The sequence below is a fragment of the Diceros bicornis genome, chromosome 32 (genome assembly GCF_020826845.1).
Source record: "Diceros bicornis minor isolate mBicDic1 chromosome 32, mDicBic1.mat.cur, whole genome shotgun sequence".
Taxonomy (NCBI): Eukaryota; Metazoa; Chordata; class Mammalia; order Perissodactyla; family Rhinocerotidae; genus Diceros; species Diceros bicornis.
This window is the reverse complement of record NC_080771.1, coordinates 39,192,187-39,208,214: the sequence shown is the minus strand read 5'-3', so window position 1 is coordinate 39,208,214 and position 16,028 is coordinate 39,192,187. Positions and strand designations below refer to the sequence as shown.

General features: G+C 41.6%; 1 long non-coding RNA gene across 2 annotated transcripts in view; it reads right to left on the bottom strand.

Annotated features, from left to right (window-relative positions):
* The window catches only part of LOC131396335 (uncharacterized), a 45,435-nt gene that overhangs the window by 28,758 nt on the left and 649 nt on the right, over positions 1-16,028 (bottom strand). Inside the window, exons 2-3 of one of the 2 annotated variants that reach the window (XR_009216467.1) lie at positions 15,438-15,778; positions 14,315-14,405 (exon numbers count right to left, since the gene is read on the bottom strand). This is a non-coding gene — a long non-coding RNA (uncharacterized LOC131396335). The remainder of the gene's footprint in view (positions 1-14,314; positions 14,406-15,437; positions 15,779-16,028) is intronic. The other variant, XR_009216466.1, reaches the window with a different exon arrangement.

Sequence of the window (16,028 nt, the reverse complement as noted above, 5' to 3'; positions counted from 1 at the left end):
CCATCTCCTGGGTTACATGTAGATCCAGGGGTCTTGAGAGTGGCTTCAGAGCAGCTAACTTTTATCTATTTCTCCCCTTCCTTCTCTCCAGCTTATCTCAGTCTTGACTATTGTAAAGTAAGACCAATTATAGTTATCTACATGAGCTGTTTGTTCATTATTGCAGAGTAATAATCAGGCATACCATTAAATATCATTTAATCTACCTAAGTAAATTTGTTGTCCCTTATAATTGATTAGAACCCTAAATTTAGTTCAGAGTTTGATATTCACCAAGTGTGTTAATCTGCTTACAACTGCCATGTGGCTCATTCCTCTTACAAGTGTATCTTTGGCCCATCACAAGATTTTAATGAATCAAATCATCATAAATTAAGATAATGTACTATCTTTTGGATGATCGGGAGGCACATGGGTCCATTTTGAAAATATGCCCATCTGTCTTTGCTCCCCATGGGAAGTTTCTGGTCACTAGGTCTCCAGGTGGCTTGCACAAGCCCTAGTTCTGTAATAGCTTTGTGCCTTTCCTACTTGGAATAGAAATAAAAGAGGTCAGAGAGACTTACTGAAGTTTTGGAGACTTATGAAGTCTTTTATGAAGACCATCCATGCATAATGTTCTGGATAGCTCTCTGTTCCTAAGACTACTAGTTACTTTAAGGGCTTGTCAGGAACTGTGAAAGGTCTGATATTTTACCTTACCTGCAAACAAATAAGTTAGCCTAGCATGGTCTTACAGATGCTGGCAAAAGACACGAGACCCATGGGTCAGAGACAGAGGACTTGATGGCACAGCAATAGCAGTGGCCAGAGTATCAGCATTTGCATCGGTTCACTAAATCCCACTTCCTACAGGGTGATACACAGTGGGCCTGGTGACATGCAGAGGGTTGCAAGAACTCAGAGCTTAAGGAACACAAATCTTTGATAACAGGCAGGAAGTCTGCTGACCTTTGGCCCGGGGGTTGTTATTTTTATTATACTGGGCAGTAAGCAAGCCTGTCCTTTGCTCCAGAGGAGGCCACTATTCCTATCTTCCAAGGTTGTCAGCTCTACACACATTCTTGAAAAGATAACCTGGTTTTACTGGCTTTCAAAGATAAGCTTGAATGAGAGTTGATCATCATTCTGTTCTTCTGTTTCCTTTATTGAGATTGTGCAAATATGCTCTTTTTTTCTGTAAAGTTCACTAACTTTATTCATACATAAGAGATGCTTTTGGTTTTATTTATTAAGTTGAGATTTTCTTATTAGAGCAAATGATGAAACTATTATGGGTTGGATCTGAACGTATGCTTCTCCAGGAAAAACACGAAAGATCAGTGCTCACAGAACTTTGCCACAAGGAGCTGATAGCAACTTAAATGATTTTAATTTGAATACTGTTTTGTACAACTTTCTTCCATCTTACTTCATCCTCTCTGCTTCCTGTAACTCCCATATGGGAATGGGGCAGTTTCAGGGATTCACTGAACTCATTTACAATATTCAAATGGTTTTGTGTGTTGTTTTTTTTATTGAGGTAAATTTGACATACAACATTAAATTAGTTTCAGGGGTAGAACATAAAGATTCAATGTTTGTATATATGTTGAAATTATCACCACAATAAGTCCAGTTAACATCCGTCCCCATACATAGTTACAAATTTTTTTCTCGTGATGAGGACATGGCATATTTCAAGGTGCAGAAGAATCAATGATGATGTCATACATTTCCATACACAGCTTGATGAATTTGGACATAAGTATACACCCTTGAGACTGTCACCACCATCAAGGCCACAAACATATTCATCACCTCCCAAAGTTTTCTCTCACCTCCTTTATTACTTATTACTATCCTTCTTATTCTGTGGTGAGAACTCTTAACATAATACCTACTCTATTAGCAAATGTGATGTGTGCAATACAGTCTTGTTAGCTGTAGGCACTATGCCATATCCTACATCTCCAGAACTTATCTATCGTGATAACTGAAACTTTGTATCCTTTGACCATCAGCTCTCCATTTCTTCACCCCGCCCAGCTCCTGGCAATCACCATTCTAATGTCTGCTTGTATGAGTTTGACTATTTTAGATTGCACATATAAGTATTTGCCTTTCTCTGTCTGCCTTATTTCACTTAGAATAATGTCTTCTAGGTCCATCCATGTTGTCAAAAATGGCAGGAATTCTTTCTTTTTTCAAGGTTGACTAATATTCCATTTCTTTATCCATTCATCCATTAGTGACATTTAGGTTACTTCCGTATCTTGGCTGTTGTGAATTAGCTGCAATGAACATTAGATTGCAGGTATCTCTTCGAGACCTTGATTTCAATTCCTGTGGGTATATACCAGAAGTAGGATTGCTGGGTCATATGCTGGGTCAAAATTAGTTTTAATTTTTGGAGGAACCTCCATACTGTTTTCCATAACGGCTGTACTAGTTTAAATTCCTGCAAGGGTTCCTTTCTCCACATCCTCACCAACATTTGCCATCTTTAGTTTTTTTGATAATCGCCATCTTAACAGATGTGAAGTGATAGCTCTTTGTGGTTTTGATTTGCATTCCCTGATGATTAGTGATGCCAAACATCTTTTCATAAACCTGTTGGCCACTTGTATGTCTTCATTCGAAAAAGTCTATTCTGGTCCCTTGCTCATTTTTTAAATTGATTTGTCTTTTTCCTATTCAGCCAACACAAAAAGGAGAACAAAATTTCCAGGCATTATGGGTGTTTCCCAGTTGATGCACTTGGTTTTGTATTTACACTGGTACCAAAAGATCATGTTTCATGCTTTTTCTTCAGCTTGTTATAAGACCAGCAGTAGCTATGGCATGGCAGATAATTGGGATCTTCTGGGTTTGGAGGTTTACAACATAAATGAGTGGTAAGGAATTTTTTATTATTCCAAGGAAATTATTGAGATCATAGTCCATGGAATCTAGGATTGATAGGTGTAGGAGGAAATTAAGGTGAGGATCGGTGATCTGGTATTACTTCTGATCTTGAGGGGCAGGTATCTACTGTATGAGTGTTTGAATAAAAATGTTAGAGGGGCCAGCCCCGTGGCTTAGCGGTTAAGTGCGCGCGCTCCGCTGCTGGCGGCCCGGGTTCGGATCCTGGGCGCGCACCGACACACCGCTTCTCCGGCCATGCTGAGGCCACATCCCGCATACAGCAACTAGAAGAATGTGCAGCTATGACATACAACTATCTACTGGGGCTTTGGGGGAAAAATAAATAAATAAAATTTAAAAAAATGTTAGAGATCAGGAATTTGTGGTGGGTGAATATGTTTTTTGAATTATTTACTTTTGAACATAACCATTTGGATTATGTGAACATCTGTGATATGTTAGTAAGTCGCTGACAGGGGGTGGCTGATAATGTCACTGTTGATTTAACTTCTATGAACACCGAGTGGTCAATGGATTAAGCAAATGAGTAGTCAGAAAATACAGAAATGGTAGGATTTGGGATTTAGTAAAAGACTGGGGACCCACTGTCCTGCGAGGGAGTGCCAGGACTTGTGTGGTTGAGAGTGACAAGGACAAGAAGAGAATAGAATCACACTCAAACAAGGAGGGGGTGTTAACAGGATGGAGGGAAAGAAATGATCTGGAGTAGCCTTGAGTTTTGACCTTGAGCTTTCTGTTCTGGATGGAAATCTGCCTGATGGCATCCGAGGACACAGGTCAGATCTATCCCCAGAGGATAGAGGGAGGGTGGAAGTACAAAACAGTCAGGATAATTGTCCTAAAAAGGCAGGCTTCCTTTATCATTTGATCAAATTTCATGATTTATTTTTATAGGGTAAGAGGAAAAGAAGGATGATAGTCACGTCTTCACAGAGGAAGCAGCGTGACTGTGCGAACCAGTCCAAACCAAAGCCTGGTTTAAGCATCTCCATCCCTTTGAGGATGTCCAGTGACATATTCAAGAGGCCGGTTACTAGAATCCCATCCCATCCTGGCAGTGACGGGCCTCTGGGAGGACAACTTGGACCAGCCCCACCAGGTCTGCTGGCCCGAGAGACCACAAGGACTCCAGGCCTGCAGCAGTGCAGGACAACTAGTCAGTCCTTTCACTCTTGCCAAAGCATTGCAAAAACTTGCACCTAGTCACACAGGTGAATGATCTTCCTCAGAAAAAAGAAGAGGATTAGCATGGATGTTAGCTCACGGCTGATCTTCCTCACAAAAAATAAATAAATAAATAAAACTGTTTTCCAAAGAGACTGAACCACTTTGTGTTCCCACCAGCAGTGTAGGAGTGTTCCAGTTATTTTCCATCCTCATTAACACTTGGTATGGTCAACTTCTTTAATTCTAGTCACTCTAATAGGTAAGTAGCAGTACTTCGATGTGGTTTTTATGTGCATTTTTCTCACGATTAAAGACGTTGAGCATCTTTTCATGTGCTTATTTGCCATCTGTGTATCTTCTTTGGTGAAGTGTCCAAATCTGTGCCCATTTTAAACTTGGATTTTCTTATTGCCGAGTTTTGAGAGTTCTTTATAGTCCTATCAGATATGCGATTTGCAAAGGTCTTCTCCCCGTGGCTTGCCTTCTCCATCCTCTCACCAGTGTCTTTGGAATGTCTGTGTAACGTAACCTGAGACGGTTCCACATGACATTATCTTCCTTTGTTGGGAAACAGAGTGAGGTTGGAGCACCTGAGTCCAATCAGCCGTTGATCAGACTTGTGGCTGGGTCTCACTTTTAGTAAACCCAGCCCTTCTGCTTTCCCCTGTTCCTGTTTGCTGTGCTCCCCTCCCCCGCACAGGGGTCTGGTTCTAAGTCTGGTAGATCTCTGTCTCCTCAGGTTTGGGAGCCCACAGAAAATTCAACTACACCCTTCAGACATCTCAGCGCAGCTCTCCAGCTTCCTATCTTACATCGCTTCACAATATGGCAAATTCCCTGAAGGTCAGACTAGCAGTATGTTGGACTTAGGCCACTTCCACTACTTCTGGAGGTTTCACTTTGCTTTGTGGAAGCTTTTGGCCTAGTTCCCCAGTTTTCTGTGTGGCACAAAAACTTAGCACAGGTGCTATAAGGAAGAGCAGTTGTGTGTTTGCAAGCCCTCAGGTTTCCTCTGCCACATCAGTCCTGCAGAATCACTACAAGTTTGCCTAGTTTCCCTTTTCCTTAGCCAAGGCTCTGACTGAGCAAGCCAGATCCTGGGCAAGCACCCAGATTCAGAAAATGCCTGCAGGAGAAAGAAAGGTAAAAATCCTTGCTCACATAAAAGAGTTTTCTTCTTTCTGGAATTTTAGTTGGTTGATTCTGAAGCTCTCTGATGCTCTAAAAATATATCTATAATTTATCTGGCTTTGTCCAGTTTTGCACCAAGAGTGCTTTCCCGTCCTAGTCTATTCTAAAACAGAAGTTCCCTTGTCATTAGTTTCTATCTCCATCAGTTATACATTGTCAATATTATTATTGTTTGGTAAAGTCATGCTTTCAATGATTTATTCAGATGTTTACCCTTTTTTATCCTCACAATCCATTTTTACCTCTTAGCATTTCTTCTTCTATCAATTTCTTTCTTCTTAAAGTACATTCTTTTTTACTTTTTAATTTTTTTCCTTGAGGAATATTAGCCCTAGGCTAACATCTGTGCCAGTCTTCCTCTATTTTGTATGTGGGTCACCACCATGGCATGGCTGATGTGTGGTGTAGATCCACACCTGGGATCCGAACCCAGGAACCCAGGCCTCTGAAGCTCAACGTGCTGAACTTAAACCACTACACCGGGCGGCTGGCCCCATTAAAGTACAATCTTTAGATGTTCCTTAATGGGCATTTGTTGGTGGTAATACTCTTAGTAAATGTTTGCATAAAAATATCTTTAATTCACCCCACTTCTTGAGATATTATAGTTTGATTGGGTATACACTGAAAGTTATTTTCTCTCTGTACCTTGAAGATTTAATCCAACTCTCTCTTGCCTTCCATTGTTAAGAAATGTATCCTGGGTCTAAATGTAAGTCTCCGTAAGTGTTCTGTCCCTCTGTGGGGCTTTGAATATCTTCCTTTGTATTTGGTGTTCTTTAGTTTCCCTGGATGGATCTGACTCTAGATTTTTTTTTTTTTAATTGTGCTTGAGATGTATTCAGCTGCCTGAATCTAGAATAGGAATCTTTTATCAATTCTGGAAATTTCTGTTATTATGTCTGAATATTCCTTTAAATTATATATATATTTATATTAAATTCAAATATATATACACATACTTATGTTATTTATACACAGTCAATAGATATTCATTAAATATATATTTATATTAATTCAATATGTTATATTACTCAATATAATGATTTATATTATTCAAAAAATATACATATCTTATTTATACATATGATCCTGTACTTGACCAAACTCAAGAAAGGCTCCTTTGAGCCCTCTTCTTGACTAGGCCTCAATCTTGGCCTATGATAACTATGACTTGTCAGCACAAATGATTTCACCCCCCACACACATTATAAGATTTAAACAATGACATACTTTCTAACAGCTCAAATCCACATCCTAGGCTGACGGTTGCCCCCTTAAAATGCCTGCCTGAGAATGCTCAAGGCAGCCAAAGGAATTCTCTGTTTGTTCTGGCCAACACTTGATCATTGGCACCTGACATCCCTTTCTTAGAGCATTTACCCACAAGTGCTTACAACTGTGAATCTTTTCTCTGTCCTTTTGAGTTGTATATGTGTCTCCTATAACTCAGGAGTGCATTTCTCAAGGTCCTGAGAACCATTCCTTGAGATGAGGACAGGGTGTCTGTGTCTCAGACACTGTGAGAGGAGAGAAATGAAACTTTGATCATTTCCAACTAGCAGACATAACTGGCCAGATCACACTGCACTGACCAACACTCTGTAACTTTTCCCTCCCTGACTCTACTGAGCCCCTGCTCACCCCTCTGTTTGCTCCCTCATTCCCCCTTTCAAATGCCCAGTCACCTCTGTACAAACAAAATTGAGTTCAGTTCACCCTGTTCCCTCTTCCCTATTGCAGTGGTATATTACTGACTAAAATCTGTCCTGACCACTTTAACTAGACTCTGGCTTTGTGTATACTCTACAGTTAACACATATACAGATAATCTCATGCATATGCATATATAGGCATATACCAACGTAACCGGGTGCCCTCTAGGACGAGTTCAACTGACTTGATCTTATCAACAGAGTAGCTAAGAGTTTTCTTTCAGGAACTGAGACCCCTCATCCAGTTCAAGCCCGTTGAGACCACCAACCCATCAACTGGGCCTGTGCAAATTCTCGATAAGTGACCTTTTTGACATCAGGAAGCTAAAAACTCCATCCTCAGATCATGGTAACACTGCCAGTTTGTGAACACATATCTGATGAAGAGCCATGAAGCTTGACTATGGTTGCGAGATCATCAGTTACCTCACTTCTGGTATCACACTTCCTGATTTCAAAATATACTACAAAGTTATAGTAACCAAAACAGCATGGTACTGGCACAAAAACAGACACACAGATCAATGGAATAGAATCGAAAGCCCAGAAATAAACCCACACATCTATGGACAGCTAATCATCGACAAAGGACCCAAGAACATACAATGGAGAAAAGAAAGTCTCTTCAACAAATGGTGTTGGGAAAACTGGACAGCCACATGCAAAAAAATGAAAGTAGACCATTACCTTACACCATATACAAAAATTAACTCAAAATGGATTAAAGACTTAAATGTAAGACCTGAAACTATGAAACTTCTAGAAGAAAACATAGGCAGTACGCCCTTCATCATTGGCCTTAGCAACATATTTTCAAGCACCATGTCTCACTGGGCAAGAGAAACAATAGAAAAAATAAACAAATGGGACTACATCAAACTAAAAATTTTTGCACAGCAAAGGAAACAATCCAGAAAATGAAAAGACAACCTAACAATTTGGAGAAGATATTTGCAAACCATACATCTGATAAGTGGTTAATCTCCAAAATATATAAAGAACTCATGCATCTCAACAACAAAAATACTAACAACCCAATTTAAAAATGGGCAAAAGACCTGAACAGACATTTCTCCAAAGAAGATATACAGATGGCCAACAGGCACATGAAAACATGTTCAACATCATTAACTATCAGGGAAATGCAAATCAAAACTACAATGAGATATCACCTCACGCCCATCAGAATGGCTATAATTAACAAGACAGGAAACAAAAAGAGTTGGAGAGGATGTGGAGAGAAGGGAACTCTCATACACTGCTGATGGGAGTGCAAACTGGTGCAGCCACTATGGCAAACAGTATAGAGATTCCTCAAAAAATTAAGAATAGATCTACCATACGATCCAGCTATTCCACTGCTGGGTATTTATCCAAAGAACTTGAAAACACGAATGCGTAAAGATACATGCACCCCTGTGTTCACTGCAGCGTTATTCACAATATCCAAAACTTGGAAGCAACCTAAGTGCCCACTAAGGGACAAATGGATAAAGAAGATGTGGTATATATACAAAATGGAATACTACTCAGCCATAAGAAACGATGAAATCCAGCCATTTGTGACAACATGGATGGACATTGAGGGTATTATGCAAAGTGAAATAAGTCAGAGGGAAAAGGTGAAATACCGTATGATCTCCCTCATTAAGTAGTAGATAATAACAACAAACAAATACATAGAGACAGAGATTAGATTTGTGGTTACTAGAGGGGAAGAGGGTAGGGAGGAGGATGAAAGGGATGATTAGGCACATGTATGTGGCGATGGTTTGTAATTAGTATTTGGGTGGTGAACATGATGTAGTCTATGCACACATAGAAGTATAATGATGTACACCTGAAATATATGCAATGTTACAAACCAATGTTACTGCAATAAACAAAAAATTAAAAAAAAAAACAAAAAACAAACATAAAAATACATTTACCCCTAAGCCAATATCTTAATATTTGATTAAACTGCTTTATAATAAATCTTAATACATTGTAAAAAAAGAAAAATCAGTTACCTCACTTCTCCTTACTTCCAATCATCTACCTCCACACATCAGACCACCCTGCCCTTCATCCCATAAATTGTGTCCCAAGCCCTGGATTGGGGAGACAGATCTGAGACAGACACATGTGCCCTGTTGCCTTGCAGATCAATCTCACAATATAAAGCTACAATTCTTTTCCCAAAAGCTGACGCCAGAATAATTGGCTTTTTTAATGTGCATTGGGCAAGAGAACCCCAATATTGTGCGGTAACATCAATATATATATATAAACTTAATGGATGTTTTATCTTCTTTTTCTTTTTCTTTGCTGAGGAAGATTCACCCTGAGCTAACATCTGTGCCAGCCTTCCTCTATTTTGTATGTGGGTTGCCGCCACAGCCTGGCCACTAATGAATGGTGTAGGTCCACGCCCAGGAACTGCACCTGGCCTGCTGAAGTGGAGATCTTTGAACTTAACCACTAGGCCATAGGACTGGACCATCTCTAATTGTTTTGAAGATGTTACTATCTTCAAATCATATCTAGTAAGATATGCAATTGAAGTTTCACTATGATCTCTGGATTTCCTTGCTGCTCCTTCAGTCCCTCACTTCAGTGTATGTGTTTCTTGCTCCATCTTTCATGCTAGAGGAATTCCTCAAATATCAAGTGGTCCTTGGGTACCCATTCATGTTTTTGTGATGGTAAGGAAAACAGCTCAGTAGGATCTTTGTGGGCCTGATGGGGCCTGTGTCTGTCTGGACTCAGTGTTTCTTCAGGGGTGTAGAGTGTTGAACTAGTAACAGGCAAACAGTGTTGGTGCCCATGCTAATCTCTAACAACATTCCCACAATGGAAAACATCCTCTGAACACTTGGAAATGCTGAAAACACATATACACTACTTGCAAATGACCAGCAGCATTCAGACTGTAAACTACACCTGATAATGCACACTGATACTCAGAACATACACACAAACACACACATGCAGACCACTCACTGTCTCAGAGCTCACAGTGACTTGAACTCTCTAAACACACACAGACATCAACAAAACACACCTTCACATAGATGCCATAATAGCCGTGCACCCTGTGACCATACAGAATTGCTGAACACACACACATCCACACAACCAGGAACGTGACCGTGCACGTGTGGGCTTGATCAGGGGTTTTTTCACACCTCAGCATCAACATGGACACCCCGGGGCGAGAGGGAGAGGCAGAGGGAAGAGGGAGAACATGGGGGGAGCAGACAGGAGGCACTTGCATAAAGCAAATGTGACACCTGCAAAGCTGGTTCCTAAATGACATATGACTCAAGGGTATGAGGAGCCAAGAGGGTCTGAAATGGTACAAAGGAGGTGACTGATACAAACCCATCACAAGATATTGAAATGTAAGGAACAGTGATATTTTAAAAGGCACTGAGGAGAGTTCATCAAAGCTTAGGTATAATTCCAGACAATGAGTGACATGGAATTCTGGCCAAAGAACAGCCATTATTGCTGTTAAAATTCCTATTTAAATGTTTCTTATAAAATTATAGGAATACTCATTGAAAAATGACAAATATTCATTGGTTTAAAACATTTCAGGGTAAAATAACTGCAGGTTCCACTTTTATTGAGTAGCTTTCCTTAGGCAGCTATAAAAGCTGGCCAAAGCACACAGAACAGCTGTGTGAAGGGTCAGAGAACATCCTGTGCAGACAGGACTTGGGGGTCTACCATCTCTGAGACGAGGGGAGCACAAGATTGTGAGCACCAGCTCCACGCGGCTTCTCCACTAAGGCATTTGCTATTTCAACAGTGAGAGAAGACAATCTGAGCAGAAAGAGGAGGAAAAATGAAATGAAATTTGGTTCCAGCCAAGTCCAGTAACTTCTGCTTCCAGTCAGATGTGGTAAAGGCAGAGCAACAATTAAACATTGATTTAATAAATATTGTGTGTTTGAAAACACCAAAGGGATGTGGAACCAAACAGGACTAGATGAAATGAAATTTTAAAAAGAGAAGAGCCTTTTTAGGTGAGATTGTCAGACATGCCCTCACCCGGGGGGAATTTGCTTAATCTGGACTCTGGTAATCAGACCTGTCTTACCAGAAAACAATTGTAAGTATAATCTGTCATAAATGATCTATGTTAGCTTTTTAATATCACAAAATTTGTTTGGATGTTAATTTTTATTGCCTCCACTAGAAGACTCTGTGAAGGGAAGGACATTGTATCATTTGCCACATGATCTCCAGAACATTCTTCAGTTTGGGCTGTATGACTTCTATAAATATTTGTTAATTGTTGGTTTAATGAATGCTACGGACTGAATGTCTATGTAACCCAATTTCATATGTTAAAATCCTAATCCCTGACGTGATGGTATTTGGAAGTGGGGCCTTTGTGAGTTAATTAGCTTAGATGAGGCCATGAGTGTGATGCCCCCATGATGGGATTAGTGCCCTTACAAGGAGATGGAGGGCCAGAGCTCTCTCTGCCAGATGAGGGTAGAGCAAGAAGCTGTCCTTCTGCAAAACAGGAAGAGAGCTCTCACCAAAAATAAATCAACTGGAAGCCAGATCTTGAACATCCCAGTCTTCAGAACTGTGAGGAATGCACTTCTGTTGTTAAAAGTGCCCAGTCTAGGGAGGGCCCAGTGGCTCAGTGGCTAAGTGGGCATGCTCCACTTTGGCGGCCAGAGGGTTCACAGGTTCAGATCCTGGATGCACACTGATGCACTGCTTGTCAAGTCATGCTGTGGTGGAATCCCATATAAAAAGTAGAGGAAAATGGGCACAGATTTTAGCCCAGTGCCAATCTTCCTTAGTAAAAAAGAGGAGGATTGGCATCAGATCTTAGCTCAGGGCTGATCTTCCTCACACAAAAAAAACAAACCCCAAAAGTGCTCAGTCTAGGGAACTGCCCCACAGCCTACTGGTTAACTTCAGTGAGCTCCTCTTCGGTGGCCTGGGTTCAGTTCCTGGACACAGACCTATACCAGCATCAGCAGCCACGTTGTGGGGGTGACCCACATACAAAATAGAGGAATACTGGCATGGATGTTACCTCATGGGGAATCTGATTCAGCAAAAATTTAAAGTACCCAGGCTATGGGTACTTTTTTGTTACAGCATCCCATACTGACTAGGACACTGAGTGTGTGGATAAGTTCATTTAGATTGACGTTCCTTCTTCTACACGACACATTATTGCCAATGGTTCCTGATTGAGCGTGAGTCAAATTTCCCTTAAGGATCATAAAGACGTTAGGGCCCTTCTCTGTAGTTATGCACATATTGATACATACGAAAACATGTTGCATCGAGTGCTTTATCGACACCTTAGTCTCACATCTCATCCCATTAGCCTTCAGTGAGCCTCAGTGTTACAGCCAGTGCTTTGGGCAATACAGGAAAGTCCCTGGACTGAAGTGGGGCTGGTATCCATCGTGCAGCTCCTGCCCTCTGCACAGCCAGCTCCAGCGCAGGGTCAATTTACAAGACAGGCTTTTCTCCAGCAGCTCTGTGTTTCTCCCAGCCTGTTCTCATTTAGGATGATCTCACCAGGAACAATGAGTGGAAATTTGGAGGGAAGAGCTACAGAAGGCGTCTCCCAGGGGAAATTCTTTGTGGTTACATGACCTAGAATATGGACACCTGGCTGCTCTAAGTTGTCGTGAAAATGGAACCCTTCTCATGTCTGCAATATCCTTCCATGTCCTCTTTCCCCTCCATCTCTCTGTTCTTGGTGGCCAAATTCCCTTGGCAACAACAATAAAAGAATGAAAGTAGGGAATGGCCCATTTCCAGTCTCAGAATTCTGTGAAATTTTACTGCCTATCCCCAGTCTCCCAGGATTGACACCCTTTTAACTCTTTTAAGATTAGATTAGGGGGCCAGCCCCATGGCTTAGCGGTTAAGTGCACGCACTCCGCTGCTGTCAGCCCGGGTTTGGATCCCAGGTGCGCACTGATGCACCGCTTGTCTGGCCATGCTGAGGCAGCGTTCCACATACAGTAAATAGAGGGATGTGCAAGTATGACGTACAACTATCTACTGGGGCTTTGGGGAGAAAAGGGAGAAAGAAAAAAAAAGATTAGATTACATTTTAATGTGCTCTAATCAAAGTTCTCTTTCATCCTTGTTATGTATATACATATCCTAATACATAATATTGAAAACATTATTTTTTGCCCTACAATTTCTAGATTCATTCATAGTTATTTTCTGATGGATACATACATTTGTAATTATGTTTATAACTCCAATAACTATAGAAATTGGCTAAGTGATGAGTAGTCATGTACTAATACAGGAAAATGGCCCATTTTTATTCAACATAAAGTTTCATGTTTTCATGAAGACAAATACATGAATACTTAATTGTTCAGGAAAAGCTCTTACTGCGTACATGTAAGCAATTATAAATCTATTGTAGTTGGTTTACCTAGTCGATTATTCCTTGTTTCTGAATTGTGCTTTCAGCATTTCCATGAACACTTGAGAATCCTGCATCCTTATCCTACCATTGTAAATACTAGGTCATTGACTAAAGTAAAAATGACTTGTCCAGTTGTGTGCTAGTTGGTCCTTCGTAGGGTGTCTTCCCGGGTACGTTTTCCAGTGTGAACTCCAGCTGATGGCCTTGTGACACTGATATAAATACTGGTGTCTCCACAGATCATGGGGCCAATGATGTGTGGTCCTTTACAGATTCATATATAACCTAATACTTTTCATTCAATTAGTGTAAGGAATGCTATGGAAAGTAGATTGGGGACAATTAATAAAAGAAGATTGATTATGAACAGGCTGTTAGGGAGAAAAATTGAACCTCTGGCTATAAAGGCTTACGTTTTATGCAATTAATCAGCCACCCTAACAAACCCCTTTCATAGGCAGGGCTATATACACATATATATTAGATTAAGATTATATCATCCATTAGTTTGAATGTGCCTTTGTAAAGTATGCCTTGTTTCTCTTGCCCTTTCACATTGGGAGAAATATGGAATAGACAGAAATTGACTGGATTACTCTGGTCTGAACTCAGATCATGTAGGGCTTGAATTGTTCAACAAATGAGCCATTAATAGCGGCTACACCACTGGGATTTCCTGATCCAACATCGCGGTCATACACCCTATTGTGGATATGGACTCTAGAATAGGATTGTGTTGTTATCCTGAGGGTAACTTGTTCTGTTGATCAACATTTTGAATCAATAAAGGATAAAATATTTTGACTAGCTGGTCTAGATTTTAATCACTCAGAGGTTATTTTCTTCTCTGAGATCACCCCCAAAAAATTGTTAGTCAATTTAAATTTTGTTATCCCTTGATTTGGCTTACCTTTGTTTTTTTTTTTTAATTAATTGAAGCTCCATCGGGTCTTCTCATCTTATTTTGTCATTCCCACCTCTTCAGGGAAAGGTCAATTTCACTGATTAAAAGTAAGAGAGAGTAAAACCCTCGAGTGGCCGCTCAAACAAGTTCTCATTTAGACAACAAATGATGATGCTGCCTTTGCAGGGTCCAGTCACTGTGGCCTTTACACCATGTCACTGGGCAAGCAGTGCCTGTAACACCAGAAATGCCAGAGGAGATGCTTTAGGTAAACAGATGTGGGCTGTGTTTGCCGAGTTTCTTTTACTTTTTAAAGCTTTCCTTGAATGCCTACTTGTGTTGGGTTAACCATTAATATAACAAATAATTATTGGGTTGAATTTATTTTATTGTTAACTTTCGGTGATTATGTGTTCTAAGATTATGCAAGGAGAAATAATTCTTGTTCCTCATAGTAATAGTAGTACTTTTATGAATTAATAGATTAATGCAGTATTAGATTAGGAGTTAGTTTCTGTGATTGAAATTAAGTATATAGTTGAACCTGAAGGCTTTCTTAATTGGTGGCTGAATTTAGGCCAACTAGGGTATTGTTTGTACTCCCTCTCTAAGGAAGGTTGTATCCTGTATCTAAAAGGCTGTACCTCTTTAGGGCTGGATCTGGAGGAGGCAGGAGGCTGGACAAGTGTGGAGCTGGCTCTGGCCCAGAGGGATGAGCAAGAGACACAGGGCACCTGCTGCCACACACTGCCACAGCAGACATCACCCATCAGTCATGACATGCTTGGCTGCAGAGCCAAGAGAGCCCCCAAGTGCTCAACAAGGTGCACTCCGAAGCCACTCCTGGGCAGAGCAAGGGACTGTGATGAACCCATTTGCTGTCCCTGCTCCCCTAAGACGTGCTTCAGGCCTCCTCTCCCCACTTACTTCAGCACCTCCTCACTGTCCTCGGGGCTCAGGCCTTCAAGGGCCGCCAGCAGGCTGCTCCAGCACTTCTCCTTCCTTATCATCGTCTCCCCTCTCTGCTCTCAATCTAGTTCCAGGGCAAGTTACCTGTGGCTCCTGAGTGCTGTTCTTTGGCCTGGAAGGCCCTTCCTTCACCCCATCCACCCTGTGTACTCCTACTTACCCTTCAAGACTCGACTCCAGTGATGCCTCCTCGGGAAGCCCTCCCTGATGCTGCATCTTCCCAGGCCTGCTCTGGGCCACCAGCCTGTCTCCTGCCCACGTCCATCACTGCCTGGAACCTTGCTGGGCCCCCTTGTCTGGTCTCCACATCCAGCCCTGCCCCTCAGGAGGGGAGGAAATGCTTAGGCTCAGGGCAATGGAGCAGATTCCTGGACTGTGGTGACAGTGCCCACCCCAGGAGAGATCATTCTTTGGCCAACTTCCAGCTTGGGCCCAATGCAGCTCAGGGAGAGCCAGGACACAGGGAGGCTGGCTCTGGGCCCAGCAGATGACAGGGTCGGCCTAGGGAAAGGTCACAGGGGGCCACACAGAGGGGTTCAGAAAAAATCTCCAAGTCGACGATACCCTTGCTAAGGGCCGCAGGGGCCAAAGGCAGCTGCACAAGCCATAGGAGGTGCTGGCGAGCTTTTCATCTGCTCAGAGAGTCCCAGGGCTGGATAGAAGGAACTCAGGAGGCCCATCTGGGGTGGAGGTCACCTCAGGGGCATGCAAGCAGAAGCTGAGGGTCCCACAGCAAGTGGAATCTGAAGAG